This window comes from Pan troglodytes, chromosome 1 (genome assembly GCF_028858775.2).
Source record: "Pan troglodytes isolate AG18354 chromosome 1, NHGRI_mPanTro3-v2.0_pri, whole genome shotgun sequence".
In the NCBI taxonomy this organism is placed as follows: domain Eukaryota; kingdom Metazoa; phylum Chordata; class Mammalia; order Primates; family Hominidae; genus Pan; species Pan troglodytes.
The window spans coordinates 136418198-136445794 of NC_072398.2; the positions used below are offsets into that span (position 1 = coordinate 136418198).

General features: G+C 42.1%; 1 long non-coding RNA gene across 7 annotated transcripts in view; it reads left to right on the top strand.

The window, feature by feature from the left end:
• The window catches only part of LOC741049 (uncharacterized), a 157049-nt gene that overhangs the window by 62477 nt on the left and 66975 nt on the right, over positions 1-27597 (top strand). For 3 of the 7 annotated variants that reach the window (XR_008539715.2, XR_008539713.2, XR_008539718.2), the window contains exons 2-3: positions 13673-13828; positions 14924-15384. The exons of 2 other annotated variants lie outside the window; for them this stretch is intronic. This is a non-coding gene — a long non-coding RNA (uncharacterized LOC741049). The remainder of the gene's footprint in view (positions 1-13672; positions 13829-14923; positions 15385-27597) is intronic. 2 more of the 7 variants (XR_008539716.2, XR_008539714.2) reach the window with 2 other exon arrangements.

Genomic DNA, 27597 nt, shown 5'->3' on the forward strand with positions numbered 1-27597 from the left:
GTTTTGAAGGAGCACTAAAACCACACTGGAATAAACTGGAAACGCAGTGTCAGTTAACTCAGGTTTCTGCCTAGAGCTGTTCCTGTGCAAGTAAGCAGTTCCTTTAAGTTCCTGGTGTCAGGGTTCTCATGGAAGCATTCCTATTTGTGACATTTCCAAACAAATAATGGGGCACAACTGCAGGCAGAGCCTCAGCCCCGAGACCTGCATCCACACCAGAGACTAGAGTCACATTGTGGTTTGCTGACAGGTGACACCAAATAACGCATGGTGCCATGCTGCTTCTTGGGAAGGAGGGGTTTCCTTTCCCTTTTGTTATCTAAATAATTAGCTGTTTAACATGCCTTAATATACATAGAATGGTTTAGAAAATTGCCCATAATAAGTGTATACAACTATTCTCTCATTTTGAATATAAAGAAAAAACATGATTTTTACTCATAGAAGTTTCTCACTCCCACTAGTATTGAACAAATATGCTTTAAAGAAGAGCTGCATTATTATTATTATTATTATTATTATTTTATTTTTTATTTTTTTGAGACAGAGTCTCGCTCTGTCACCCAGGCTGGAGTGCAGTGGCATGATCTCAGCTCACTGCAAGCTCCACCTCCCGGGTTCACGCCATTCTCCTGCCTCAGCTTCCTGAGTAGCTGGGACTACAGGCGCCTGCCACCGTACCTGGCTAATTTTTTTGTATTTTTAGTAGAGACAGGGTTTCACTGTGTTAGCCAGGATGGTCTCGATCTCCTGACCTTGTGATCCGCCCGTCTTGGCCTCCCAAAGTGCTGGGATTACAGGTGTGAACCACCGTGCCCGGCCGAAAAGCTGCGTTATTAATTGTCTTAGAGAGCCCCAGTGTCTCTTTTTGACCTTGCAGAGAGAGACCTGGACTTAACCAGTTTGACTTGCTTGGGAAAGGGCCTCCTTCCCCATCCTCAACAGATAGGGATGGACCATTGGAGAGGAGCACAGGGCCTATAAAAGCCAAGGGTTCTAGCGGAGTGCTTTCCAGCTTTCAAGCGAGGATGATCAACTCTCAGCTTTTCCTGGTGTTTCATGGTGCTAAAGCCTGCAAAGTCCTGGGACCAGCTGGTCATTGTACCTCAGGCTCATTGTACCTAGGGAGGCAGCAGAGTGGAGGGCTTACCTGTGTGGGCTTGGGGGCCCAACGGCCTCGGTTAGGGCCTGTCTCCATTATTTAATTTGCAACCTTGGGCAAGTAACTTAACCTCACTGCTTTTTGGTTTTCTCATCTGGAAACTGATGGGAAAAATAACACCTACCTTTTAGGGATATTGCGAAGCAAAAATGAAACAATATATGTAGAGTAACTCTTAGTGTGCTGGGTACATAGAAAGTGCTCATAAATGTTGGCTATTATTATTGTGGTAATTTTTATTTGAGGGCACAATGATTTTTACCTCTCCAGTAGTAGGATGGGCAATCCTGTACGAAAGACAGCAATTAATATATCTGATGTCAGCCTGGATCTATCAAGAAGAGGTCTTAAGGAGGTGGGGAATTGTGGGATTGTATTCCTTTTGGAATATGTTTTATCAAAATAGATTTTACTTTTAAAAATTTGAGTGTCTGTAGGGGCAGGTCTCGATGATCTGGAAAGTCTAGGCGGACAGAATTCTTGGAAAAGGGAGGCAAAGTTCTGTATGCATGCTTAGGGATCTGCAGGCTTTGCAAGTGCCCTTGCTGGGGGACCAGACACCGGGGGAGCCTGTGGTTTATCAGTCCCTCCTGGAGGCCCAGTATCAGGCTGCGGGCGGTCGGTTGGTGTGTGCTGTAGAAAATCTCCCCAGCTCCAGCACTGGATCTCCAGGCACATGTGTTTTAGATCAGTGGTAATGGAGTGTGCTTTTGAAGTTCGGATTTCCTGTTATTTGGCCTGCAAAATTTTGCTGAGTCATTTGACCTCATGGATCTTCTGAAATAGTAGTCACATGACCAGAGTAAACTGTGTAGACCCACAGCTTGCCTGCAGATACGTATGTTTTTTCAAACTTGATTCAACCAGTATTCACAGATCACACACTGCCTGCCATACATTACATTAGGGACCTGGAGCTTACTGGGCGGTATAGGGCCCAGCTTTGTCCACAGAGAGCTTGCTTTCTAGTGAAGAGGACAGGCCCATATCTAAGGACTGCATGTCTGACCTTAAAAAATTTGGTTAACTCTTTTTTTTTTTTTTTTTTGAGACAGAGTATCACTCTGTCACCCAGGCTGGAGTGCAATGGCGCGATCTCGGCTCACTGCAACCTCCACCTCCCAGGTACAAGCGATTCTCCTGCTTCAGCCTCCTGAGTAGCTGGGATTACAGGTGCATGCTACCACGCCTGGCTAATTTTTGTGTTTTTAGTAGAGACAGGGTTTCACCATGTTGGTCAGGCTGGTCTCAAACTCCTGACCTTGTGATCCACCTGCCTCAGACTTCCAAAGTGCTGGGATTACAGGCATGAGCCACCACGCCCAGCCAAAATTTCAATTAACTCTTAAAAGAAGTATACACTGTGTGATCAAGGAAGCACAGAGTGATTCATTCTGAGAGGGGAGAATCACAAAGCAAGGAACATAGAGCCACGCTTTGGAAGAGAAGTAGAATAATGAAAGTCGGCAGAGGGCAAATGGAAACAGAGCACCGTGTGCAGATTCACTGTGTCCTGTCTGTCAATCAGCATGCTTGATTGGACCATAGGAAGCACAAAGGTAGAGTAGTGGGAGATTAATTGGACCAGCTGATGCAGAATGTGGGGTGAATGCAAGACTACAGAGCTGAGACTTTATTTTATATGCAAGAGGGAAGGGTTTTGAGCAAGGGAATGTTATAATCATGACTAGGCATTAGAAAAACGCATTGGTGAAGGAGGGCATCTTTGTCAGCAGTTCTATGTAGGATGCAGGAAGACAGGAGAGAGCAGAGGTGTTAGTTATAAAACACAGGCAAGAGTTCATGAGCGCTTGAACTTTGGAAGTGACAGAGAGAACGGAGGGGAGGGCAGAGAAGTGACTAAAGACATTTGGGAGGAGAAAAGAGAAGGTTTATCAACATCCTGTTTTAATGTGGAAATCAAGCAGGATGCAAGCAGCAGGGAATGGAAGAGCAAACTGGATTCCAGTCTGGGTCAAGCCAAAAAGACGATGAAGGGTGAAGGCCAAGAATGGGGTTATTTAGCCTAGGAAACAAAGGGTTAAACAGCACCTTAATGATAGCTTGTATGTATGTGAGAGACCAATAACAACTGTTTTCTGATTTTCTCTAGATTTCTGATTTTTTCTGATTTTAACTGGAGTTAAGGTCTGTAGAATTTAGATAAAATGTAAGAAAACATTTCCAAATGGGGAAATTTTGAGACATTTTATCTTCAGGATGGGTTTTGTTTCCAAGTGTAAATATTTGCCTCAATGTCTCAAGATAGGAAGAGATGCCTCCTTTCCTCCCTCTTACTGGAAATCCAGCTCAGCTCATCCTCCGTCAGTGGTTTCCGCTCTGACAAGAAAAGACAGCATTGCTGTTACTTTGAGGAAAAACAGAAGCAGTTGATGTGGATTTGCCATTGGAAATGGCTGTACTAAATTCACAAAGGAATTCTGAATAATTAAAATAAGCATAAATATAAAATAAGAATACTGAAAATAGTAGGTATAAGTTGGTTTGTGGTCGTGTAAGTATTAAAATTAAATCTCTTTAGGTGGCTTATAACAGAATGCCACTTCAAAAGAGCTTTGGCAGAAAAGAAAGGATGTTTGGAAGGGATTAGGGGAATCTCAGGCCACCCAAGGCAGAGGGTGACTGAGGTGTGTCCGGAGTCCTGAGAGTGTTGTTTGTTTCCTGCTCTGCTTCTCCCTGAGTTGGCTGCCTTCTCTCCCTGCATGCTGACCTTCACCAGGTCAGCCACCCGACAGTGCCTGAATGGCCTGTGTGCAGGGCAAGGGGCCAAGAGACAGCCAGATCATGGCTCTACCCCAATTCCAAATTCCTGGGGAAGAGACTCTGGCCCACCTCAGAGAACAAGATCTTATAGCTCAAGCATAGGTGCTGAAAGGAGCATGCTGCTGTGGACAGAGCAGGCAGTTCTCAGAGGAGGGTATTATGGGCTGGGCAGCCACTTCATAAAGGCACTTACTGCAAGCTTTTAAAAAACTGACAGACTTTGTCCACAAAGAGCTTGCTTTCTAGTGACTAGGACAGGCCCATATTTAAGGACTACATATCTGACCTTAAAAAATTCAATTAACTCTTAAAAGAAATGTACACTATGTGACCAAGGAAGCATGGAGTGATTCATTCTGAGAGGGGAGAATCACAAAGGAAGGAACATAGAGCCAGGCTTTGGAAGAGAAGTAGAATAATGAAACAGAGGGCAAATGGAAACAGAGCACTGTGTGCAGGTTCACTGTGTCCTGTCTGTCAATCAGCATGTTTGATTGGACCAAAGCTCTCATCTGTTCTAAGTATACGGCAGAATATTTGAAATGTAGAGCATAAAGAACTTCTAGCACAAAATAATTTAGAAAAGTCACCATCCTGGCCGGGTGCTGTGGCTCACTCACGTAATCACAGCAGTGTGGGAGGCTAAGGCGGGTGGATCACAAGGTCAGGAGATCGAGACTATCCTGGCTAACACCGTGAAACCCCGTCTGTATTAAAAATACAAAAAATTGGCCGAGCATGGTAACGTGTGCCTGTAGTCCCAGCTACTTGGAGGCTGAGGCAGGAGAGTTGCTTGAACCCAGGAGACGGAGGTTGCAGTGAGCTGAGGTCGTGCCACTGCACTCCAGCCTGGGCGACAGAGCAAGACTCATACTGCCCAAGGTAATTTATAGATTCAATGCCATCCCCATCAAGCTACCAATGACTTTCTTCACAGAATTGCAAAAAACTACTTTAAAGTTCATATGGAACCAAAAAAGAGCCCGCATTGCCAAGTCAATCCTAAGCCAAAAGAACGAAGCTGGAGGCATCACGCTACCTGACTTCAAACTATACTACAAGGCTACAGTCACCAAAACAGCATGGTACTGGTACCAAAACAGAGATATAGACCAATGGAACAGAACAGAGCCCTCAGAAATAATGCCACATATCTACAACCATCTGATCTTTGACAAACCTGACAAAAACAAGAAATGGGGAAATGATTCCCTATTTAATAAATGGTGCTGGGAAAACTGGCTAGCCATATGTAGAGAGCTGAAACTGGATCCCTTCCTTACATCTTATACAAAAATTAATTCAAGATGGATTAAAGACTTAAATGTTAGACTAAAACCATAAAAACCCTAGAAGAAAACCTAGGCAATACCATTCAGGACATAGGCATGGGCAAGGACTTCATATCTAAAACACAAAAAGCAATGGCAACAAAAGCCAAAATTGACAAATGGGATCTAATGAAACTAAAGAGCTTCTGCACAGCAAAATAAACTACCATCAGAGTGAACAGGCAACCTTCAGTATGGGAGAAAATTTTTGCAATCTACTCATCTGACAAAGGGCTAATATCCAGAATCTACAATGAACTCCAACAAATTTACAAGAAAAAAACAAACAACCCCATCAAAAAGTGGGCAAAGGATATGAACAGACACTCCTCAACAGAAGACATTTATGCAGCCAAAAGACACATGAAAAAATGCTCATCATCACTGGTCATCAGAGAAATGCAAATCAAAACCACAATGAGATACCATCTCACACCAGTTAGAATGGTGGTCATTAAAAAGTCAGGAAACAACAGGTCCTGGCGAGGATGTAGAGAAATAGGAACACTTTTACACCGTTGGTGGGACTGTAAACTAGTTCAACCATTGTGGAAGACAGTGTGGTGATTCCTCAAGGATCTAGAACTAGAAATACCATTTGACCCCAGCCATCCCATTACTGGGTATATACCCAGAGAATTTTAAATCATGCTGCTGTAAAGACACATGCGCATGTATGTTTATTGCTGCACTATTCTCAATAGCAAAGACTTGGAACCGACCCAAATGTCAATCAATGATAGACTGGATTAAGAAAATGTGGCACATATACACCGTGGAATATTATGCAGCCATAAAAAAGGGTGAGTTCATGTCCTCTGTAGAGACATGGATTAAGCTGGAAACCATCATTCTGAGCAAACTATCGCGAGGACAGAAAACCAAGCACTGCATGTTCTCACTCATAGATGGGAATTGAACAATGAGAACACTTGGACAGAGGGCGGGGAACATCACACATGGGAGCCTGTCATGGGGTGGGGAGAGGGGGGAAGGATAGCATTAGGAGATATACCTAATGTAAATGACGAGTTAATGGGTGCAGCAAACCAACATGGCACATGTATACCTATGTAACAAACCTGCACGTTGTGCACATGTGCCCTAGAACTTAAAAGTATAATAATAAAAAAAAAGAAAATGAATGTGAACTTATTCTTTGAGGAGAACCATGCCCTAAAAGATGAAAAGCAGCTATTCATCACAATGCAAGACTTCAAAAAATAGTTAATGATCATGAAAGTTGGCCTGTTCTTATGGACTACGTGTGTGCAATTGCCCACAATCTACCCTTGTAATATATTTTTAATATGCTGAATTTTCTTTTTAGTTTTTTAGTTTTTTTCTTACTTTTCCCCCACTATTTTAAAGTATCAGCATTATTTTTTACAATTTGCTATGCTAAGTATTTCTCTTTGCATCATTTCTAATACTAGAGGTATAAACCATGTAAAGACTTTTGGAGAGTTTTGATTTGTTTTATGCATTTTTTTGCAAATTTGACTTCCCAAAAGTGCATTATCACAACACTGATTGTGTGTAACCATTGTGCTTGTGTGTAAAAACACCAAAGCTTTCTCAGTAAGTGAAGATATTTCCTCTTCATACAACTGCATTTGTGAAAGGTAAAATTTTTTGAGATCTAGGCTCTTTGCACGACTGCATATGCAGTGGTGACCCATTGCAGTTTTTGATTCATCTTATCAAACGACGTAGGTCATCTGTCACAGTATTTCAGATAACTGAAATTATAAACATGAGTGCACACAATTACCAACCATAGTGATCTACATTTATACATTTTGCTTTTGACCTATTTCTTTATGAATACAGTTCATCTGCTTATAACTGTTATATCTGTGCAACTGTTGTTAGTATATCTAGTGTTTATGCTTGAAAAATATATATGTTATTATTGCCTATTTCATTGTGTAAAGTGGCCTATGAAGTGTTCTGGTATATTTCTCAAACAGAGACCCTTTTAAAACATAAATATTTTTAAAGAATTTTTAAAAATTATTTTTTCCAGAATTACATTTTCAGGATTTTGATTTTTTGGCATTTCAGCATTTGGAATTATGCTCCTGATTTATGCTCCTGAATTATGCTCCTGAATCATGCTCCTGATTGCAGGTGATCTGCTCACCTGAGCCTCCCAAAGTGCTGGGATTACAGGTGTGAGCCACCATGCCCGGGCCTTCTTTTCTTTTCCTTTCCTTCCTTCTTTCTTTCTTTTCCTTTCTTTCTTTCTCTTTCTTTCTTCCTTCCTTCCTTCCTTCCTTCCCTCGTTCCTTTCTTTCTTTCTCTTTCTTTCTTTCTTTTCTTTTCTTTTCTTTTCCTTTCCTTCCCTTCCCTTCCCTTCCTTCTTTCTTTCTTTCTTTTCTTTTTTTTTTTTTGAGACAGGGTCTCACTGTGCTACCCAGGCTGAAGTGCAGTGGCATGATCATAGCTCACTGCAGTCTTGAACTCCTGGGCCCTCCTGCTTCACCTCTCAAGTAGCTGGGACTATAGGTGCATGCCACTGTACCTGACTAATTTTGTTTGTTTTTTTGTTTGTTTTGCAGTTTTTATAGAGAGAGGGTCTTGCTATGTTGATCAGGCTAGGCTCAAACTCCTGGCCTTAAGTTATCCTGCCTCCTCAGCCTCCCGAAGTGCTGGGGTTATAGGCATGAGCCATCATGCCTGACTGTTCTTTTCTAATATGAGCATTTAGTGCTATAAATTTACCTCTATGTACTGCTTGGTCTGCATCCCACAAATTTGGATATGTTGTATTTTCATTTTTATGTATTCTAAAATATACTGTATTTTCCCTTGAGATTTCTTTTTTGACCTATAGATTATAAGTGTGAAATTTAGTTTCCAAATATTTGCAGTTTTTTCCAGATATATTTCTGTTACTGATTTCTATTTTAATTCCATTTTGGTCAGAGAATATACTTTGTATGACCCAAATCCTTTTAAATGTATTCAGACTTGCTTAATAGCCCAGAATATGGTCTGTCTTTGAAAATGTTCTATATGCACTTGAAAAGAATTTGTATTATGTTGACCTTTTTGTTTGTTTGTTTTTTGGTGGAATGTTCTCTGAATGTCAATTAGATCAAGTTGGTTGATAGTGTCATTCGAGTTGTTATCTGTACTGATTTTCTTTCTGTGTCTATTAACTACTGAGAGGGAAGTGTTAAAATATTTTATTATAATCATGTATCTGTTAATTTATCCTTGCAATTTTTCCATATTTTGTTTCATGTATTTTGAAGGTTAGTTGTTACAAATATAAGCATTTATGATTCCTATCCTATGTCCTCTTGATAATTTAGCACCTTTATTTTTACTAAATGGGAAATAGCTTTATCCCTGGCTATATATTTTTTGCTCTGAAATCTGCTTTTTCTGATATTAATATAGCCACTACAGCTTTCTTAAGATTACCGTTTATATCCTTTTGCTTTTCACTTATTTGTATCTTTTTACTTAAAGTGGGTTTCTTATTGGTAGTATTTATTTGGGTCTTGCTTTTCGCTTATTTTTAATCAAATCTGGACATCTCTTTCTTTTAATTGGGATGTTTAGACCATTTACATTTGATATGATTATTGAGATGGTTCAGTTTAAATATAGCATCTTGGTATTTGTTTTCTATGTTTCATCTGTTTTTTGTTCTATTTTTCTTCTTTTTCTGCCTTCTTTTGGACCAATTCAGTATTTTTAAAAAGTATTCTATTTATCTCCTCTACTATTTATACTATAAAATGTAAAATAAGGACTAAAGTAACACAATAAAGAATTATGGATAATATTTATGGATAATAATATTTATTATCCATAATTCTTTACTGTGTCTCTTTAGTTCTTATTTTACAGTTTATAGTATGTACATTCTTAATTATTAATTTTTACTATTATCTACAAATAAAACCCAGGGTTTATGATTAATGGCCAAAAATACAGTAGGTTAATTTAAGGGAAATGGTGGAAATATTTATTTTTGAAAAATAAGTTTGGGAATAGTCAAAACACTCCAAGAATTATTCAAAGTTAAGAGAAGGAAAGGAATGTGTGTGTGCATATATGCATGTTTATGTTTGTAAGAAGTAAAGTTTGGATAATCTGACTTCTCTACTTTTACAAAACAACAACAAAGCCTTTCCCTCTGCCATTCATTCACTCATTCATTCAATAAATATTTGTGGGTACCTAGTATAGACCAAGTGTGGAACATTTTTACTATTCAATGTCTGCCCTGCACTGTATAACTTTGGAAGTTATACAATAAGTCAGAATAACTTTCTGGTGAAACTTCCTGGAGGAATTTACAATATGATAAAGGAAATAGTATATCTCTTCAAGTAGAGACCCATTGCAAAAGCACAGCACAAAATTTGGTACTTACCCTAGGTGGCGTGCACTGGGTTAAGGGAGGAGTGGTTAGAATGACTTTGTTGAGTGTTGAATGCCCTTTAAAATCATATTTGACTTTTGTAAATCCAAATTCTCTTTCTTGATGAGATAAATGGCAAAACCTTAGGCTTGTTCATAAATTCATTTTTTGGAAATATTTATCTAGTTTTTCTAGTGTCAATCATGGGGCAGCTGCTGAAGATTCAGAGGTAAACAAAGCAGACCTCTTCCTGTGACATGCAGTTCAAAATGCCCCTGTCACCTATGCTTGGAGATGTAGGGTGACTAGAATGATGTGCCTTCTGGCAGACCCAGGTGTTCAGACCAACTCCTGCCACTTGGGATGGGCAGAAATGTCTTCTGTGTGAGTGCAGAGAACCATCCCCCACCAGGCAGTTGAAGTAATGGAGGGATTTAGTAACTCCTACCCCTCCAGCCAGAACTATCCAAAGACAAAACTGACTTTCTTGAAGGATAAAAGTTTCTGTCATGGGGGCTATTCAAGTACTGGCTTAATGACCACTTGGTAGGAATGTTGCTAAGGGAATTCAGACATCAACTGATGGGAGTGAGACTGGACAACCTTACAGCTGGAAGGCATGTGATTTCATGAACTCCATGATGCCCAATCCCCAGGGCTCTGGCATTTCCTGTCTGTAGCTGTAAGGCCAGCTGGGCTCGCCTCACCATCTGCAGCCAACCCATCATCCAGAGTCACATTAGAGGACTGGGTGGCCCGATGTCTACCCAGACAGGCAGTCAACATACCCTGGGGCTTACTGTAGAATCTTGAGCCCTTGAGATAAACCTGCTGCCCTGCACCACATGTGCTGGACAACATTCCTCCTCCTCAAACCCTAACCCCAGCGGGCTGCTTCTTTCCGTGACCCTGGGGTCACTGTGGCTTAAGTCTTGCAAGGCTGGAACCAGACAGCAGGGCAGGCTGTTTCATAAGTGTTCCTTGGTCTGTCCAAGTTTGTACTTCCTTTAAAAGATCTTTCAGTTGTTATTTTTTGTTTCCCCCCTTCTTTTCATTAACTTGAAAACAGCAAATCATATTTTGCCAAGGGAGAAAAACCCTCCCTCACCCAAGAGATTCCTTCTTAATTCAGCCCTTAGTAAACATTGTTTCTGATTGGATTTCTAGCCTGGCCTGGCACTGGTTCTACCAATGAGATCACTAACAGAATTTGAGAAAAACATTTGGGACCTGTGGCCTTGATTTGAAAAATCACCCTGTCTCTGTTCTGTTGTATTGCAGATGAGGAGACAAGAGATGCTTACGGTGTGTGTGTACAGAAGGGCACACCTATTGTTTACAGGTGTTGAAATAGAATGTCAACTGTCATGACAAGGAGGGCCTTAACCAGCAGGCCACTGCATCACCATGTTGAATGAACTCAAATCCAAACATGTTAATGTAATATGAAACATACCGATGGTGATCCGGCCCCAACTTTCTCTCTTGCTTCCTCTCCTGCCTATATGCCTATCCTTTCCTCAATAATTGGCCAAGTTGCTTCAAATTATTGCCTTTAGCAATGCTACTTACATGTCTCCAAGAATTCTGGTTAAAAGGAGTGGGTACCATGGGATGGATTTCTCATTAACTGATTAGTACCCATCTTAGCAGGACTTGCTTTATCTCATAGTCTAGCAGAGAACTATAGAGTGGAGGTGGGATGGGACTAAAACAAGAAGATTTTGATGGAGAGGGGAGGTGAAGCAAAGAACCTGATGTGAGCAGAGTCTAGGGAAGTAAGCAGGAAGGTGAGTGACCCAGGAAGAGCAGATGTAAGGATTGAATGACAGGGTGAACATGGTGGCAAGTGTGAGCATTTTCTGCCTTGTCTCACCCAAGGGTATCTCCCCAGTAGGTATTTAGACTATTCCTCCACTCACCCTTGTAGCCTACCAAGAGCAACATGATGAAGGGCTTCTTGGCCACTGCTCAAGGGCTACTTCCTATTAGATAAAACAAGGAAACAACAGAGGTAAAACCTGTTGGCTTCCAGGTACAGCCCAGGCTCATATCCAGGAGTCCTTGGCTAGACTTTTGTGTGGCAGATAGGGCACTGGGCTTGGAGTCAGAAGACCTGGCTCCAGCCCAGCTCTGCCATGGACCAGCTATGAGATCTTCAGGCAGCCTCAGTCCCTTCATCTGTCTAATGACATCAGGCTTCTGCATCCTCCCTTTGGGAGACCTCACATACTTCTGTGACACCATCTACAGCTACTATGCCAGAGTCCCCTAAATCCATATCACCAAGCCAGACCTCTCCCTTGAGTTGCCGAGCCCTGAACCCAAACTTCCCCAAACATCTCTGTTTGGGATTTATATGTCCCTAGAACTCAGCATGCCCAATCAATCGTTCACTTTCTTCCCAAACCTGTTCCTCTTCCTCATCCTACTTAGGTGAATGGCACCATCATCTACGCATGGGCCCAAACAGAAATCTGGATGTTTGCCCCAGCTTCCCCTACACCATTCACAGTCATCCAGTCACAAGACCTGTATGTCCTCTTAAATATATCCTGAACCATCCCTACTCCCCATCCCCATTCCCACTGCTCTGAATGAAAGTCTCTTCTCTCTCCTGGACCACTCAGGATCTTCCTGGCTTATCCCCTCAGTCCAGCATCTGCACTGGCTGATTACTCTTTTTTTTTTTTTTTTTTTTTTTTTGAGATGGAGTCTCGCTCTATCCCCCAGGCTGGAGTGCAGTGATGTAATCTTGGCTCACTGCAACCTCCTCCTTCCAGGTTCAAGTGATAATCCTGCCTCAGCCTCCTGAGTAGCTGGGATTACAGGTGTGTGCCACCATGCCTGGCTAATTTTTGTATTTCTAGTAGAGACGAGATTTCACCATATTGGCCAGGCTGGTCTTGAACTCCTGAACTCAAGTGATCAGCCTGCCTTGGCCTCCCAAAGTCCTGGGATTACAGGTGTGAGCCACTGCACCTAGCCATTCTGATTACTCTTTCTAAACTGCACAGCTCATTCATGTACCTGCCTTACTTAAAACCCTTAGCAATTACCTATTTATTTCCCTAGGGTAAAAATCCAAATTTCCTTACCATGTCCTGAAATATACTCACCTGTGATCTGGCCCCGAGTTCCTCTCTGGATTTATCTCCTGTCCACCTCCCCTCCCACACTTCACACTCTACTTCAAGCCATACTCAGCTGCTCAAAGCACCACACTTGGGCCACGCTTTCTCTTTTATAACTTGAATGCCCTCCTGCTTGCCTGGCATTCCTTTGGTCCCCTTCTTTGCCTGCTCAGCTCTGACTCCCATCAGGAATGAGACCATATTCCTCAGGAAACCTCCTTGGTTCTCCTGAGCCAGAATGGACTCCCTCTGTGCTCTCTTAAGTTGTGGTGCCCTCCTGCCGTGGCAGCTAGGCCGGGGCATTGTCTGTTTCCCTTGGTGTTCTGTGAGCTCCTCAAGTGTGGGCAGCACATCTTAGCTTGTTCTGTCTCCCCAGGGTCTGGCATGGTAACTAGCCCTTGATTAGTGCTTGCTGAATAAATGAATGATTGAGTCTCTGTCATCTCACAGAGTACTTGCAAGAATTAAATGACATGTGAAAATACTTTGTAAACTGTAAATGTGTTAGGGACATTTTTGAGAGTCAAGGGATTTAGAGAGGAAATGAGCATGCTAGGCCTCTGGACAGTGAAACCGAAAGGATGTTGAGCTGTGGTGTTCTAGGAGAGTACCAGGACTGCTCTGAACATGACATACTACCTGGGACTACTTGTGAAAGGAAATGAGCATCCTGAGAAATCACTTTGGGTCCTGTGTACTCAGGGAGGATTGTTTTTATATGGTTCTGGTTTGTTCAGGAAGCACAGTCTGTCCTCCAGTCAGGCACTCAGTGAGCAAATGCATTTGTAGCTTGAGGCCAGAGCTTCCTTATGTTTATATGACTCTTTATTAGGTGAAACATGCAGCCTCTTGGAACAATAAACTGTCTTTGTTACAGATGTACACTAGATTTTGATGGCATTTTTCCAGGGACCCTGGGAGCATCTGTGTTCTCGTGTTCTTCTTGCCTGTGAGGCCTCTTCTCTCTGAGGACAGATGGTAGGACAGAGAGAAGACAGCAAATGGAAAACAAAGGCTGCTATTTTTTTGTGGGGTGTGTACAATATCTATTCTACATCTCTGCCCATCCCCATTTTCTCCTCCTCCAGAGAGCATACAATTAAGGCTAGAAACTGAAGTGGAGCCCCCATTATTTACCCCTAAAAATGAATACAGATCTCAGCCTCTCATTACCCCTTGGTTAGAAAGAGAGAGCATTTTGGTCTGTTTGGGCGACTATAACAAACATACCTTAAACTGGGTGGCTTTTAAACAACAGAAATTTGTTGCTCACAGTTCTGAAGACTGGTAAGTTCAAGATCAAAGCACCAGCAGATTTGGTGTCTGGTGAGGGCCCACTTCCTGGATCATAGATGATGCCTCCTTGCTGTGTCCTCACATAGCAAGGCAGCTCTCTGGACCCCTTTCTTTCCTTTTCTTTTCTTTTTTCTTTTCTTTTCTTCTCTTTCCATTAATCCGATCCATGAGGGCTCCATCCTTATAACCTAATCACTTCTCAAAGGTCCCATCTCCTAATACTATCGAGTTGGAAATTAGGATTCAACATATTAATCTGTGGAGGAAGGGGACACAAAAATTCAGACCATAGCTGGTAATGACGGAGATAGAATGAGCCAGGTCCCAATGTGGGGCCAGGTGTGAGGGGGGCAGTAGCTGGTCATGGACATGTGGATGTTTGCTGAGTGATGGGTGAGCAAGTCCCTGCCGTCTCATAGGGACACTGTAAAAACTGCCCTCTTGATGACCTTAGCAGTGCAATCATATTAGCAATGACATCCACCTTGAGGAGGGATAAGATGGGTGTGAACAAGAAGGATAGTTTCTTTCTCCTTACAGCCTCCATTATGTAGCATAAAAATTAGGGCCCCCATGTATCCAGGAAAGCAGTCAGAGCATTCATTATTCAATAACCATAGGTGCTTATTCCATACTGTTATGGACTGAATCGTGTCACCTCCAAATTCATATGTTGAAGCCCTAACTACCAATATGACTGTATTTGGAGATAACACCTTCAAGAAGGTAATCAAGGTTAAATGAGGTCATAAGGATTGGATCCTAAGCTGATAGGACTGGTGTCCTTATAAAAAGAGACACTAGAGATCTCTCTCTCTCTTTGTATACACAGAGAAAAAGTCATGTGATGACACACCAAGAAGGTGGCTGTCTGCAAGCCAGGAAGAGAGGCCTTACCAGAAACCAATCCTGGTGCACCTTAATCTCAAACTTGAGCCTCCAGGACTGTACGAAAATAAATATTTGTTGTGTAAGTCCCCCCAGTGTATGCTATTCTGTTATGGCAGCCCTAGAACACTAATATAAATGCCTACTGCCTGCAAAGTGCTTTGCCTTTGAGGGTTGCAAAAGAGGATCCCCTCCAGGGATCCATGGTCTCATTGGGATTTTCCTGTTTGGTCTGTGTCCTGTTCTTGAGTCTCCGCAGGCAGCATTTCTTCCTGTGACAATATGGTGTAAGACAAAATTGTGGCCTGCCATGAAGTTGTGAGAGAAAAGCATCCCTCATTTCTTCAGGAAAGGCCACTGCCGTTCCCTCCGGCTCCTCTTCTCAGGAGTTTGTGCATCCATGAGGTAAGTGACAGAGTCACTCTCAAGCTCCTGCTGTATAAAATTTCTGTAACAAATAGATGCTTGTCCCAGATGGCTCCAGCCAGGCTGATGGGGAGGATGTGGGTTCCCTAGCACTTCCCAGTTTGCAGCATAAGTGTATTAAAACTTCCATGTCTTACTTAAAATAGAACTCCTGAAGGCACACACATAACTTCAAGTTTTCTCAGCATTTCATGACTTTTTTTAAAAAAAGCTTGGACCAATTCAGTTTTCACTCTTGCAAACAGGGTATAAAAGCTTCTGTTTCTTCCCCAATGTCAACGCTTGGTAATCTTATTCTTCTTTCCAGTTTTATTTTAAAAGTAATGCCCACATGTGATGGAAGTTACACTCAAATAGGACAGAACACTATGCAAAGTCTCCTTCTCCCTGTCCTCACTCCATCCCACTCCCAACGGCAATCAACTTTAACCAGTTCTGGTTTCAGTTAGTTAGGTGGTTGCCACAAAATACTGAGTAATATGCTTATACCTCTCTTTTTTGATTTATCAACTTTCAACAGTATTTATTGACTGCTGCCACATGAGGGTGTGTGTTATCCTCCACTGCCTGTGTGTCTTTCCATCTTCATAATTTTAGACTGTATTCCACTTGATTCCTTACAAGAAAAATGAGGAACTCATTACCCCATTTTCCCCTCCACCCTTCCTACTTCCTTCACCTTCTAACTTCTGCCTTTCCTGGATTCTCTTTTGTATTTACTGGGTTTGTAATAATTATATTCTACTCTGAAACCATAGTTAAGTCTTCCCTGCTTTGTTTAAAATTTGATTCTAAATATTGAAAACCAATATACAGTTTCTTCCCCAATGTCAATCCTGTGAATATATAAAAATTATTTACCGAAGAATGAAATAAGAAATAAATAATCCTAGGCAATGCAAAAGAAAATGAATTCTCTTTTCCTACCCTAATCAGTTTTTCCAAACTATGTCCTAATTTAGGTTGCTTCTAATTCTGATTTTTGTTTTATTCTGGGGCTCCTATTTGCTTTTCGTTTTTAAAGTAATTGACAATAGACACATACATCCTCTTTACCATATCATGAAGATCATCCAGATTCTTAAGCATACCATTTTGAATGACCTAATTTTGTCTCATCATCTTCTAGGTATGTACCACAGTTACCATCGTATTTTTCTAAAATTTTAATTACATCCTTAAATTATTTCTAATGTTTCTTGGATCCTATGACTTTCTTTTTCTTAGATTCCTCTTTTATCTTACTGGAGTGTGCACACAGGTAATCTTTCAGAATAGGGGGATAAACAGTTGAGTTTTTATTTTGTCTATAGGTTAATTCTGAAGAACAAAAATCAATAATGAATTTTTATAATATAACTGTATAAATATTATTTACTGAAGGATCAAGTAGTGTGGTTCTGAAAAACTATTTGCTCTGACATTTGAATGGTTTGACTGGGATTGATGATTCTAAATGGAAAATCAAATTCCCTTGGTACTACAAAGGCATCGATTGCTTCACTAGGTTACTCTTCTGGCATCCAAAATTACTGACAAGAAGGCAAAGCTTGGGCTAATTCTTATTTTTCTACAGTATCTACTTTCTGAAATCACTGAGAATATTATTTTTATATTTCTAAATTTTATCACAGTGTATATGGGTCCCTTTTTACTCTTTTTGCTCAATATTCGGTGGGTCCTTCCAGTCTGAAATTCTTGTCTTTCCTTTGATAATGTTTCCCCTCATCTTCACTTTTTTTTTTCTGGAATCCTGCTAGATGGATGTTGGACTTTGTGAAATGATCCTACATTTCTTTCAACTTTTCCCTCATAATTTCCATCCTTTCTTCATTACATTTGGGACTATTTCCTCAATTTTGTCTTCCAACCCGTCTACTGAGACATTTACTTTCAAGAGCTCTGGCTGTCCTTGCTTATCCACTCATATTTACATGCATATGTGCACAGGTAGAATATATGGACCCCACTCCATGCCCCCTCTCAGAGTCAAAGCAAGAAAAGCTTTTTAAAGGGCAATTTTGTAATATCAAAAAGAACCAGGGTCACCCTCTAATAATACTACTGTATAAGTTTCCAATCCACTTGAATGATGTTGAGCAGCAGCTGGCAAACCAGCCACAGAGGAGGCAGAAGAATACACACAGATTTCCCTCACTGCACACACACACATACCCATGCTCGTGTCTGGCCACACATCTCACATACTGACTAAGAAGGAAACATCAGCCATCCAAGGGCTTAGAGTTCTCCCATTGCTGGCTTTTATTCTTTACTGTGATCCTTACATGGAAAGCTGTCTCTGGTGGTTTCTCCATCTTCATATGACTCATTTTGGTTTACTTTTGTGGAAGCGACTAACTTGGGAGCTAGGACTTTTCCCTCCTGCCAGGCCCTGAGGTTAACCACAGTGTTCCAAAGCCCCCGGGTGCTGGCCAGCCACTTGGAGGCATGCCCTTGCGTCTGTTCGTCCTGTCCTTGTGGTTACTGGCCAAAAGAGGCCCAGACCTGTGTTCCAAACATGGCCAGCCTATTAGAGAAGCAGCCCCATGGCCTGACATGCTCGCTTTCCCTGTGTCATCGCTGATGTTATGAGAAAGAGAACATTGTCTTTGGACAGCCTCAGCAATGGCTGTCCAACTTGACTTGAGTAGAGAAGCCAGGTTCTTCCCAGGATCTGGGTGATGAGACTCTGGAAATGCCTGTGGTCGAACTACATTTTTGTAGAGATTAACAGTTAAAACATAATTACTCACAATAGCCCTGTAATTTCCATGTGAGATGAGAAAACCGATGCTCAGCGGTAATCAATAAATTGTCCCTGATCATTCAGCTTGAAAGTAGTAAAGTAGGGATTAAGACCCAGATCTTATGATTCCTAATCTTGTATTTTTCATATTACCCCAAGAGATGTTTTTAAGATTTTTTTCTTAATGTGATAGTTGCTGGGATTAGACAGGAAGCTCTTTATTCCTCTTCAGAGTTTCAGAGAAATCTCTGTTCTGGTTGCTAATGTCCAGCATCTCACTTTGTTGTGCTTTGGATCAAATCCTAAATTTGCTACTTAACAACTGTGTGACCTTGGTCAAGTTCACACAACATCTCTGAGTTTTAGTTTCCTCATCTATAAGATGGAAGTAATATTACTTACTTCCAGTAAAACCTCATCAGGATTGTTGTGAGATTTAAATGAGATAATGTACATCAAGCACTAAGTAGGAGTTCAAAGGGGTGGTGGTGATGGTGGTTGTCAATGTGAAGGGAATTATTTTGAAGCATGGTGGATCCATTAAACAGCCCATCCAAATTTCTTTATCAGATGGGTTCCTATTAAACTATTCTCCTGTCTTTTTAGATGTCAGCTCATCTTCAGAATGTTAATTTAAAATGTAGCTACTTTGTAAAGATAGGAGTCTTGAGCCATCACTCTTGCCAAAAGCAACTGTAGAAATGTTATGTAGCAAACAAACAAACAACCCCATTAAAAAATGGGCAAAGGACATGGAACACTTCTCAAAAGAAGACATACAGGTGGCCAAGAAGCATATAAACACTGCTGAACATTACTAATCATTACAGAAATGCAAACCAAAATCACAATGAGATACCATCTCACACTGGTCAGAATGGCTATTAAAAAGTAAAAAAAAAATCACAGATGCTGGAGAGGTTGTGGAGAAAAGGGAATGCTTATACACTGCTGGAAGGAATATAAACAGGTTCAACTACTGTGGAAAGCAGTGTGGGGATTTCTCAAAGAACTTAGAACTACCATTCGACCTAGCAATCCCATTACTGGGTATATATCCAAAGGAACAGAAATCATTCTACTAAAAATACACATGTGCCCATATGTTCATTATAGCACTAATCACAATAACAAAGATATGGAATCAACCTTGGTGCCCAACAGTGAATTGGATAAAGAAAATGTGGTACATACATACCATGGAATACTATGCAGCCATAAGAAAACCAAAATCATGTCCTTTGCAGGAACATGGATGCAGCTGGAGGCTATTATGCAGGATCAGAAAACCAAAAACTGCATGTTCTCACTTATAAGTGGGAGCTAAACATTAAGTACACATGGACATAAAGATGGGAACCATAGACACTGGGGACTAATTGAGGGAGAAGGGTAGGAAGATGGTGAGGGTTAAAAAACTAGCTGTCAAGTACCATGCTCACCACCTGGGTGATGAAATCATTTGTACTCCAAACCCCAGTGACATGCAATTTTCCCATGTAACAAACCTGCACATACACCCTGAGCCTAAAGTAAAAGCTGAGGAGAAAAAAGTGTTGTTGTGTGTCAGACCCTGGGCATTCAATATGTGCATAAGCAGTCAGAGGACAGCAAGCCCCCTTCTTTCTTGTCCACAGGAATGAGGTTCCTTAAGAAGGAATGGGAGCTGTGTGCATAGCATGTAGGGCAATTTTCTGATGACACAGCATCCTTTCTATCAGGGAGACAGGGATTTGTTAAGTGAGTACCAAGTGCTCAGAGGAGTGGGTACCATTTGTACTTGGTACATTCGTGCTTAACAAGGTCATAGGCAAACAAATGGAGGTTATTAATAACAGCTTTTGCATCTTGGAGAAAATGGATTTCAGACAAAATCTTGGGCCTCGGTGCTCCTTGAAGTGAGGTAAACAGGAAGCTGGGAGGAAAGTAGGCATCTTGTCTGCAGCAAGAGGACTGTAACACTGGCTCCAGCCGTCCATGGGGTGGAAAAATTAAGTCATTGCCTGTAAATTGGCACAAGTCCATAAAGACACCAAACACAGAGAAAGGGAGGGAGGCTAAGAAAAAAAGTACACTTGTACAAGAAAAGATGGGTGTCTGTTCACTTAGGAGAGACTTGTCTTTATGATAACATAAAGTGACCACACCCAAATGTACATATGCAGTAAATCAAGGGTCCCTCTAGTGCAGGGAGGCTGACAGTGGAGCCTTGATTATGTGTTCACCTAGGGAACTCTGAGAAGGTAGGACATCCCAGGCTTTAAAAGCAAGAAGCCTACTTGCTTTTGGAAGTCATGGTGAATGGAATTTTAGGATTGATCTGTGCCAACCTTGGGTATAGAGGAAGAATGAGGGAGAAAGAGGGAATTTCTCTGGCAAGCTAGGGAAATCTTCTCTGAGTAATCAGATGTATTGAAGGACATGCATGTCTTCAGACCCAAGTGAGTGAAAAATGCTTTAAGTGGACTTCAGAGTGGTCTGATTTTGCAGCACTTAAGAGACATACATTTAAAATATTGAGAAAGTTAATAACAGAAGATGCAAGAGAAAAAAGCATAAGTCATAACTTCAGAGCAATGGTGCTCAACAGTGAAGAAGGGGTGATTTTGCACCCCCTTCCAGGGGACATTTGATAATGTCTGGAGATACTGTTGGTTGTTACAACTAGGGGGAAGGGCTACTGGCATCTAGTGGGTGGGGTGCAAGGGATGCTGCTAAACAGGACAGGCCCCTCCCCATCAACGAAGAATTATCTGGCCCAAAATGTCAATAGTGCAAAGGTTGACAAACCCTCATTTAGAGCTATCATCCTTTACACCACAAATATTAACCATTAGACAATGTAACTAGTTAAATGAAAAAACACCATAAGTGAGAACAGAGGCTTATGCCAGAAACAGAGTAAGTCATGTAATTAATAAAATAATTTCTTGCAAATAAGAAATCCTAGGTTTTCCTCACAAACTCCTTACCCTAAACTTTTCAAATATGCAGTAAGAATAAGAGAACCATTAAAAAAAAAAAAACTCTACAAAATTTTATAGTGACATTGTTACAACTTTTAAACATAGTATTTTTTATAGTTTATAAATCACATGAATTGTCTTAATATTTACAATTTGGTGTAATTGTCCCAATTTCATAGACTGTGAGAATTTACATTTTTTTTTTTTTGTATATCTATGTATCAGGCAATGTACTAGGCACTGCGTTTGTTACCAAGATAAATAAAAATTTAATATTAAGATGTTCAAAATTTCCTAGGAAACACAGACATAGGATAGCTATAATAAGAGAAGTATAAACACAGCCACAGGAGAATGGGGGTGGGGGGACCGAAGTCATTTGCCTAAGGTACAAAACTAGCAATTGGAAGATCTGGGACTTGAGATCTGGGTCTTCTGAATCTAGAGTAAGTCCTCTGTCTTGGCACAGCAATATAACCCTCTTAGCTTTTCCAGAGAAATAAAAACAAAACTGAAAAATATTCACTCAAAAACACACGCATAAATTGCCAAGTGGGCCAAGTATAAAAACACTGTGGAAGCGGTGATCAAGACCAGGATATGAAAAGAGAAGATAAGACCTGGCAGACAGGAAGACAAAGAGGCCTCTTCCAACCCACCCTCGGGCTGTTCTTGGGTTTGGATAGTTATGTTAAGATCCACGCCCCCATAGCAATCTGACTTTGAGTTGGAGGCACAGGAAACATGAATCTCTTGCGGTTAGGCTAAGTCCCTTCAAATGCAGCCCAGGTTTCACCTCCCGTTGAGGCCGGGTGTGAGGAATTCTCCATTTAGGAAGACGGGTCTTAGGCGAGTGGGAGGAACTGCCTAACAACAGTTGAAGTAAATATGAGGGAAGACACAACAAATGGCCAGCTTCTCTAGCATTCAAATTCCTCCGGTCAGCAATTTCTTGCCTCCCTTCCTCCCCCAAATCTGGGTGGAAATATGAAGCCACAGTTCACTCCCCCGTCACTCATTCTGATGACAAAAAAGAAGTTGATTCCAGCCTATCATTTCACAGCTGTTTGCTTCCACTTGCCAGCAGACATGCTCTTTGCGAAGGGACTTGGTTAAATGGCTCTGAGAGAGGCACCTTCAGGCAGCTCGGGCTCCTGGTGGAGGAGGGAGGCCTGGGGACTGCAGCCCAGGTACGAGGCCACTCCCTTTGTCCTTTCGGGCAGGGAGGGAGTAATGGGACCCGTGCCAGTGATATAAAGTACTCATTTTCCACTAAGGCCAGGGCTTTGTCCTGGGAAGAAGGAGCAAGAGGTAAACACGAAACCTGATTTGCCTGTGCCATGTGGAACTACAGAACCTTGATGTTGTCCGGGCCACTCCTCCCTTCCTTTCCACTCCTTAGCAGGAGAGGCTGAGCTAAAAAAACCCCTGCTTATTCCCATCCTGTCCCGGTGCCCCTGTCTACAGCCACAGTTGATTGGACCAGCGTGGACACCTGACCCAGGCTGGGCCAATCACATCCTCTCTCCTACAAACGTGGAAATGGCGCCTCCAAGACCCTGAGCCGTGCCAAACTGGAGATTCTTCACCTTCGCTCTATGTTGAAATTGCCCAGGAATTCTGAAAACACTGTCTATGAAAAGAGTCAAACTCTAAAATATTTAGAGATTTATTATGAGCCAAATATGAGTGACCATGGCCCGTGACACAGCCCTCTGGAGGTCCTGAGAACCTGTGCCCAAGGTGGTCCTGGCACAGCTTGGTTTTATACATTTTAGAGAACCATAAGACATCAATCAAATACATTTAAATACATTGGTTCGGTCCAGAAAGGCGGGACAACTCAAAGGTTGGGAGAGGGATGGGGGGGAAGGGGGGCTTCCAGGCTACAGGTGAATTTAAACATTTTCCGGTTGACAATTGGTTGAGTTTGTCTAAAGACCTGTGTCTAAAGACCTGGGATTCATAGAAAGGGAATGTTCAGGTTAAGATACAGATTGTGGAGACCAAAATTCTTTCAAAGTCTTATAGTGGTTGCCCTTAGAGATGATAGATGACAAACGTTTCCTATTCAGATCTTAGTTAATCTCTTTAGGTCAGGAAGAAAAAGACCTAGCTATGTTAATAAAGTTTCTTTACAGATGCAAATTTTCCCCCACAAAGAACAGCTTTGCAGGGCCATTTCAAAACATGGCAAAGAAACACGTTTTGGGGTAAAATATTTTGATTTTCTACTTTGTCTCTTAATGTTATGCCAGAATCAGGTTGGAAAGTAAGCCAAAGTCAGGTTGGAAAGTAAGTCATGATATATAGGGTTAAATAAAACTCATCGATGAGAATTTATGATTTGTAGGGCATGACTCCCCAGACTCCTTAGATAGGAATTTGGGCAAGATTAAAAAAAAAAAAATTAGAGTTTAGACCTCAACACCACACACACACACACACACACACACACGCACACACACGTGCGCACGTGCAGTGGCCAGGCATGGTAAAAAAAAATCAGAGCTTAGTCCTCGATACACACCATGCACACACACATATACATGTACACACACACGATGGCCAGGCATCCCCCCAGATTCCGGTTTTGTTGTTCTGGGTTGGATTGATCTAAGTTAGCACTTGCTCTGCAGCTGGGGGAAGCATCAGTGCATGGGGAAGTAGTCACACAGAGGACAATGAGGTGGACCTTCAGAGAGAAGTTGAAATGAGAGATCTACACCGTAGAAAGAGTAGACAGTGATCTTGACTCCTGATAGCTTTCTAGTTCTGGGTTCCAGGCCATCCTCAGGCCCGATTTCGTTCCTGCCTTTGAATCCTGGCTTCGAAATGTTTCTTGCCTTGAGTGGCTTCTGTTACATACAACAAAAGAACTTTCACCAAGCCATTCTCATAGCCAATCCATCACCTGTCACAATCCTGATGATTCTACCTCAGAAATCTCAAATCTCATCCCTATGGCCTTTTCAATAGAGTTCTCACCATGGCCTTCCCTAAGTGGACTCTCTGCCTCCCTCCTCTTTTCTCCCATCCAGGCTCCATAAAAAACATATTTGATCCACTTGTTCCCAAACTTAAAGTCCTTTACTGGTTCCTTGTTGCCTGTTAAAAGTAACAAAATAGTTTTGTATAAACTGACCTGTGAAAATATGTTACTAACTGAAAAAAATTAAGCTGCAGATCAGTAGGTATAGGATACTTAACTTTTTGTTTCTAAAACGTGATTTAAATATGCCTGCATAAATGTAAGAAGAAGAAAGGATATCTATCAAACTATTAGCAGTGGTTTCCTTGGTCGAATGGTTTTGCATGGGCAGAGAGGGGATTTCTACTGTGACTTACTTCATATAAGATTTAAGAAATGATGAGGGGTATTGGTAATTTTAATTTTTTTCCATTTTCTTCCAATACTTTTTTTTTTTGAGATGGAGTCTCGCTCTGTTACCAGGCTGGAGTACAGTGGCCCAGTCTTGGCTCACTGCAACCTCCGCCTCCCGGGTTCAAGTGATTCTCCTGCCTCAGCCTCTTGAATAGCTGGGACTACAGGCATGCACCACCACACCCAGCTAATTTTTTTGTATTTTTAGTAGAGACGGGGTTTCACCATGTTGGCCAGGATGGTCTCGATCTCTTGACCTTGTGATCCGCCCACCTTGGCCTCCCAAAGTGCTGCAGTTACAGGTGTGGGCCACCGTGTCAGGCCCCCAATACAAAAATTTCAAAGGTCCTTCACATTTTTGCTTGTGTCATCTCCCATCACTCTGTGCCACATACCCTCCAGCTATTCTGAACTTCTATTCTTCCCCCAAAATAGCATCCTCTTTCAAGTAACTATGGCATCACCTATTATATGCTTCTTTCTGAAGTGCCTGTACTCCATTCTTCATCAGGAAAGCTTCTACTTTTCTTTTTTGATCCAGATCAAATGACACCTCCTCTTGGAAGCCTTCTTAGGCTGATCCATGCTTATCCCATATCAGGGTTAGTTATGCTATCCCAGTGGCCCCATGGTCCCCTGCTACTATGTCTGCTATAATGCACCAAATTGTGTTAATGGTTGATGTGATCACGTGATTTTTCCCCAACTCGAGGTGAATTCCTTGAAGATGAGGGCTAAGTCTTATTCTTCTCAGTCTCTTCTGCATCTAACAGAAGAATAATGGTTGCACAGAAAATCTTGGTTCAGTGGTTGAGTGAATGAATGGATGAACAGGCTCTTGCACACAAAGAAGAGACATGATGTATTTGCATCCTTCCCTGCTTCAGCCAGGTAAGATCTACTAGCTCAAACTTATCACAGCCCTGTTTCTGAGCTGGTCCCATGAATAGAGTTTTTGTTTTTCACCAGCAAGCAGGCTGTTTCCAAGCTGGGATGATAATTGTTGATGTGGCACTTTAAACATCACAAAGAACAACTGAAAATATGTTTCTAGGGGTTAATGACTAATAAGAAAATAATGAAGCTATGCCTATTCTGAAAAATGTCTAAGTGATGGCAATGCTGATTTCTGTGTGGGTGTTCACTTCTCCCTCTCCCCTATCTCTCTAAAGAGAATCTTTGATTACAGAGCCCCTGATTTCTGTCCTCTTCCAAAGAGAAAAGATTCCTTATTGCTGGGAAAGAAGCTAAGTCAAGCTATCTAATAAAATTCTAAGAGAGGAGGAGAATAGGGCTGGAGGAAAAAGGCAGTCATGGAAGCAAGGGGTAGAGGAATTTTCTTCAGGGATATGAGAAGTCTCATTGGAGGAACTATGAACAGAGAAGAAACTGGGAATTTAGGCTGGGCACGGTGGCTCATGCCTGTAATGCCAGCACTTTGGGACGATGAGGCAGGAGGATTGCTTGAGCCCAGAAGTTCAAGACCAGGCTGGGCAACAAAGTGAGATCCCTGTCTCTACAACAAAATAATTAGCTGAGTATGGTCATGCACACTTGTGGTCCCAGGTACATGGGAGGCTGAGGCAGGAGGATTGCTTGAGCCAGGAGGTCGAGGCTGCAGTGAACTATAATCATACTACTGCACTCTAGCCTGGGTGACAGAGTGAGATCCTGTCAAAAAAAAGAAAGAAAGAAAGAAAGAAAGAAATTGGGAATTCAGTAAATGTTAGAGTTCCTATCTATGTTTATTCTCTGTTATGACTTACCTGAGGATGAATAAAGAATGCATTTCCTTTTAAATTATATTTTGGATATTGTCCTGTGCTTCTTAAATACAACACTGTCCCAGTGCCAACACACAGGAATCTAGGCTTTGTAAAAGTTACACCTATAAATGGGTGGGAAGGGCCTGCACAAATGCAAAAGTATGCCTTTCACCCAGGGCTCTGGTAGCTCCACATCTGTCTCTGCCAAAGAGAATGGAGCCAAGGCAAGTAGAGGTAGTAGAGGTCTATAACTGGTCAGTTCTGGATACAGGGGGAAGACAGCCTGGACAGAGAAACACTGGATCTTGGGAGTGGGTGGGGGAGGGCTACCCAAACAAGGCACTGTCCTCACTATTTTCTGGGACTTTTAGGCCAGGGGTGTCCAGGAACTCATGGTGGTGGGTTGGAGGAAAGGGAAACTCATTTTGGAACCAGTTTGCAGCTTGATGCTCGTACCCTGGGGCAGCCTTAGGTGGTGCAGGCATCCACCCAGACCATTGGCACACCAGGAGCTGCAAGCCACTGGGCTATGGAGATCAATACAGGCAGGTGGTGGCTCTGAGGCAGTCACAGTTTCTAATATCCCACATATAGTTTACTCAAAAAGAAACCTCTGTAGCTGGGTGTGGTGGCGCATGCCTGAAATCCCAGCTACTCAGGAGGCTGAGGCACAAGAATCGCTTGAATCTGGGAGGTGGAGATTGCAGTGAGCTGAGATCATGCCACTGCACTTCAGCCTGGGTGACGGGGGGTTGGCCGGGCGTGGTGGCTCAGGCCTGTAATCCCAGCACTTTGGGAGGCCAAGGCGGGTGGATCACCAGGTCAGGAGATCAAGACCATCCTGGCTAACACGGTGAAACCCCATCTCTATTAAAAATACAAAAAATTAGCTGGGCATGGTGGTGGGCGCCTGTAGTCCCAGCTACTCGGGAGACTGAGGCAGGAGAATGGCATGAACCCGGGAGGCGGAGCTCTGTCTCAAAAAAAAAAAAAGCTTCTACAATACACTCATAAACCCCCCGAAAGGCTGCAGATCTTAAGATGAGAAGAGGGAAGACCTCTGGGGCAAGGCCAGTGAGAGACAGCAACATAGATGGGTTAACTGTGGAGAGAGGGGCTCTTGATCGTGGCGGGGCTTGTGGGTCCAGGCATGCTACTCAAAAGTTGAACTTGAGCAAGGTAATAGCAAAGGTAAAGCAAGATGACTTGACAAAGGAAGGCATCATTTTAGATGGGAAGTAGTGGGATGTATTGGATGGCAAAAGCCAGAAGACGGGGTTGAAGCCTTGCCCATTGCTGACATTTTAAAATATTGGGCTCTCCATT